Source organism: Molossus molossus, unplaced genomic scaffold, assembly GCF_014108415.1.
Source record: "Molossus molossus isolate mMolMol1 unplaced genomic scaffold, mMolMol1.p scaffold_m16_p_28, whole genome shotgun sequence".
In the NCBI taxonomy this organism is placed as follows: domain Eukaryota; kingdom Metazoa; phylum Chordata; class Mammalia; order Chiroptera; family Molossidae; genus Molossus; species Molossus molossus.
The window spans coordinates 327,846-332,184 of NW_023425364.1; the positions used below are offsets into that span (position 1 = coordinate 327,846).

The 4,339-nt window shown below is 47.8% G+C and overlaps 1 pseudogene; it reads right to left on the minus strand.

Moving 5' to 3' along the window:
- Positions 1–621: 621 nt before the first annotated feature.
- Positions 622–1,743, minus strand: LOC118641289 (annotated as a pseudogene).
- Between the last annotated feature and the right edge of the window lie 2,596 nt (positions 1,744–4,339).

The following is a 4,339-nucleotide window of genomic DNA, read 5'->3' on the forward strand; positions in this document are numbered from 1 at the left end:
TGCACACCTGCCCTTAGTCACTGAGTGGCTCTCTCGGTACCAGATGGACCGCGGTGGTGTCACAGTGCTGTGTTCCAGTCACCCTTATTTTACTTAGTAATGGACCCAAAGAGCAGGGTAGCAATGCTGGCCACTGGGATCTGCCTCAGAGAAGCTGTAAGGGCTCCCCCTAGGCGAAAAGGTGTATAGGTACAAGACCAATACGGTTTGGTGCAGTTGGAGGTTTCAGACACTACTGGGGGTCTTGGAATGTATCCTCATGGATAAGAGGGTGGGGACTACTCTATTATCAACACAGTGAAAAGGCAACCTGTGGAATGGGAGGAAATATTTGTAAATCATATATCTGATAAGGAGTGAATATCCCAAATGTCTAAAGAAGACCTAAAAGTCAACAACAAAACAACACAGTTTTTTAAATATAGGAAAGACTTGAATAGACATTTTTCCAAGGAAGGCATACAAATGGACAATAAGTGCACAAAAAAGTACTCAACATCACTCGTAATTAGGGAAATGCAAATCAAAACCATGAGACTTCACCTTACCTCCATTCGGATGGCTATTATTTATTTATTTATTTTTTAAACAATGACTTTATTGCTTGAGTACATAGACATTTTATGCAACTAGGGCAGAGGCTGTGGATGACTCGTATTTCCAATTAGGGGGAGGACTCGTTTGGTCTCGTAATATCGAGCCAATCGGTGAATACGGCTCTCAGTCAGAATCAGAGGGAATTTATCATCCTTATCCTTTCTGTTCCTCTCAAGATGCTTTCGAACAGCAACAGCTTTCTTAATTAAATGGTAGAGATCCTCAGGAAGATCAGGAGCAAGTCCTTTGGACTTAAGAATCCTCAAGATGTTATTGCCTGTCACAAAGCGTACTTGTGCCACACCATGTGAATCTCTGAAGATCACACCGATTTGCGAGGGAGTCAGTAAATCTGGCCAGTTTGTAGATCTGCTCCCTCCTATCGTCGGACGTCAGCTTCAGCCAGGTGGGGACGCTGCAGTAGTATGGCAGAGCCAACTGGGACAGGCCCTTCCAGGGGGCGACCCATGATGGCGGCTGACTGAGGATGGCTGTTATTTATTAAAAAAAAGTTTTGCTCGGCCCTGGCTAGTTTGGCTCAGTGGTTAGAGCATCGGCCTGCGGTCCAGAGAGGCCTGGATTCGGTTCCCGCTAAGGGCACGTACCTCGGTTGCAGTTTGTCCCGGGCCCTGGTTGGGTCGTACGGGTGGCAGCCACTCGATGTGTCCCTTTCACGTCTATGTTTCTCTCTCTCTTCCCCCCTCCCACTCTATCTGAACAAAATACGGAAAAATGTCCTCGGGTGAGGATAAAAAAAAAAAAAAGTTCTGCCCGGCCAGTGTGCCTCGGAGGTCACCGGTTCGATTCCCAGTCAAGGCACATGCCCAGGTTATGGGTCAAGTCCCCAGTGAGGGGCATGCAGGAGGCGGCCAATCGATGTTCTCTCTCATCAGTTTTTCTATCTTTCCCTCCCTTTCCCTTCCTCTCTCTCTAAAATCAGTAAAGAAAAAAAAATTAAAAAAAAAAGTTCTGGCAAAATTGTGCACTGCTGGTAGGAATGGAAAATGGTGCGGCTGCTGTTAAACACCCTATGGAGACTCCTCAGAGGTTAAACACGGAATTGACATGTACGAGCCAGCAATCCCACTTCTGGTGCATACCCAAGGGAACCGAGAGCAGGGGCTCCAGGAGATATTCATACACCATGTTCGTAGCAGCTGCATCCACAGTAGCCAACAGGTGGAAGCAACCCAAGTGTCAGGTGGATGAATGGATGACATGTTCATTCAGCGGAGTAGCATTCTGCTCCAAAAGGGAAGAAAACTCTGACACGTGCTAAGTGAAGTTACGAAAGGACAGATACTATACGATTCCATTTATATGATGTACCCATAGTCATCAAATGCGTAGAAATAGAAAGTAGATTACAGCCCTAGCCAGTTTGGCTCAGCAGTTAGAGTGTTGGCCCTCAGACTGAAGGGTCGAGGGTTTGATTCCCAGTCAAGGGCATGTACCTAGGTTGCAGATTTAATCCCCCACCCCAGTGGGGGTTGTGCGGGAGGCATCCAATCAATGTGTCTCTTTCTCACACCGATGTTTTTCTCTCTCTCTCTCTGTCTCTCTCTGTCTCTCTCTCTCTCTCTCTCCCTCTTCCACTTGATCTAAAAATCAGTGGAAAAATATCCTTGGGTAAGGGTTAAAAAAAAATAGGTTACAGGTTCTCAGGGGTTGGGAGAGGGGAGAGGTGGAGTTGGTGTTCAATGGGGACAGAATTTAATGGGATGATACGAAAGTTCTGGAGATGGATGGTGATGACAGTAGCACAACAATGTGAATATACTTAATGACACTGAATTGTCACTTAAACATGGTTAAAGTGGTTGACTTTATATTATAGATATTTTACCACAATGAAAAACCTCATATGATGGTTTCAAATACTTTGCCTGAAACACCCCACGAACCTTACGACCATTCTCCCTCACAGTGATCTCCCAGTCATCTGTTTTTGCTGTACAGGAAAACACTGCAAGTTGCCTGTTCTGTCTTTCTCCTCCCTTGTCTCCTGACCCTCTGATCCTGCTTTACCTCACCACTCCATGGCAGCCGGTCTCATCAAGGTCAGGAGTGACCTTCACATAGCTGTACCCCGTGGTCAACCTGGGCATCATCGACATGGTCTTCTTCCTTCTCAAGCCACGTGGCTTTCAGGACACCAGCTTGCTAGCCCACCTCTGGCCTCACTGGTTGTCTTTCTGTCTCCAATGCCAATTCCTCCTCTTGTCCACGAGCTGTTCCTATTGGAGGGCCCGGCCCCTCCATCTACCCTCATCCCTTAGGTGATCTGATGCTAGTGAGTGGTTTTATTTTATTTTATTTATTTATTTATTTATTTATTTATTTATTTATTTATTTTTAATCAATCCTCACCCGAGGATATTTTTCCTTTTTTTTTTTGTACAGATAGAGTGGGAGGGAGAGAGAGGAAGAGAGAGAGAGAGAGAGAAACATCGATGTGAAGGGACACATCGAGTGGCTGCCACCCGCATGACCAACCAGGGCCGGGGACAAACTGCAACCGAAGTACGTGCCCTTAGCGGGAACCGAACCCGGGTCTCTCCGGACCGCAGGCCGACTCTCTAACCGCTGAGCCAAACTGGCCAGGGCTATTTTATTTATTTTTTTATCACTCACCCGAGGATACTTTTCTACTTATCATCAGATAGAGTTGGGAGGGAGGAAGAGAGAGACAGAAACACTGATGTGATAGTGCCACATCGACTGGTTGCCTCCCCCATGACCCAACTAGGGCTGGGGACACCGCGACCGAGGTAGTGCCCTTGGCCGGAACCAAACCTGGGTCTCTCTGGTCTGCGGGCTGATGCTCTAACTGCTGAGCCAAACCGGCCAGGGCTGTTTTACTATTTTGATGTCCTGCCGTGGAACCCATAGCTCCTCCACCCCATGGGAACCACACTCAGTGACCCAACGTCACAAGCTGGAAAGCCTTTCCCTCCTGCCCCATCATCACCTGGGGACTGGTGGGTGCACGGGAGGTGGCCATAGAACTGGTCTGGGGAGCTGACAACTTCGGAAGTTTAAATAAACTCTCAGGCGGCTCCAATGTGCCTCCCAGTTTGAGAAGCTCCACCCCATCAGCACAGTCAGAGAAGGTGTGGAGGGTGGGGGCCACTGAGAGGTGTGTGTGTGGGGGGCCACTGAGAGGTGTGGGGGGGGGCCACTGAGAGGTGGGGGCCACAGAGAGGTGTGTTTTCTACTGTTCCGATGGATGGTTTAAAAGCAAACTGCCCAACCAGTGTGGCTCAGTGGTTGAGCATCGACCCATGCATCGAGGTCGCCAGTTCGATTCCCAGTGAGGGCACAGCCCAGGTTGTGGGCCCCATCCCCAGTGGGGGGCATGCAGGAGGCGGCCAATTGATGTTCTTTTTCATCGATGTTTCTATCGATCTCTCCCTCTCTCTCAAAAATCAATAAAGAAAAAAAAATAAAAAAAATAAAAAAGCAAAGCAAACTAAATGTCAAAAACTGGGGATCTAAGAACTGAGATATGAGAGCAGGGTTTGTCAGCTTTGGGGATCAGAAAATGCCAATTTCGCCCTACTCCAGACCACGAGAGGGCAGGGAAAATGGCTGATTTCTGCATGATCCCCTGCACCTCGAGTGGCGCACTGCAGGCAAGCCTCAGGGCATATTTCATTGCATTATTATTTTTAAATCCTCACCCAAGGATATTTTTCTATTTATCTTGAGATAGAGTGGGAAGGGAGAGGGAGAAAGAAAC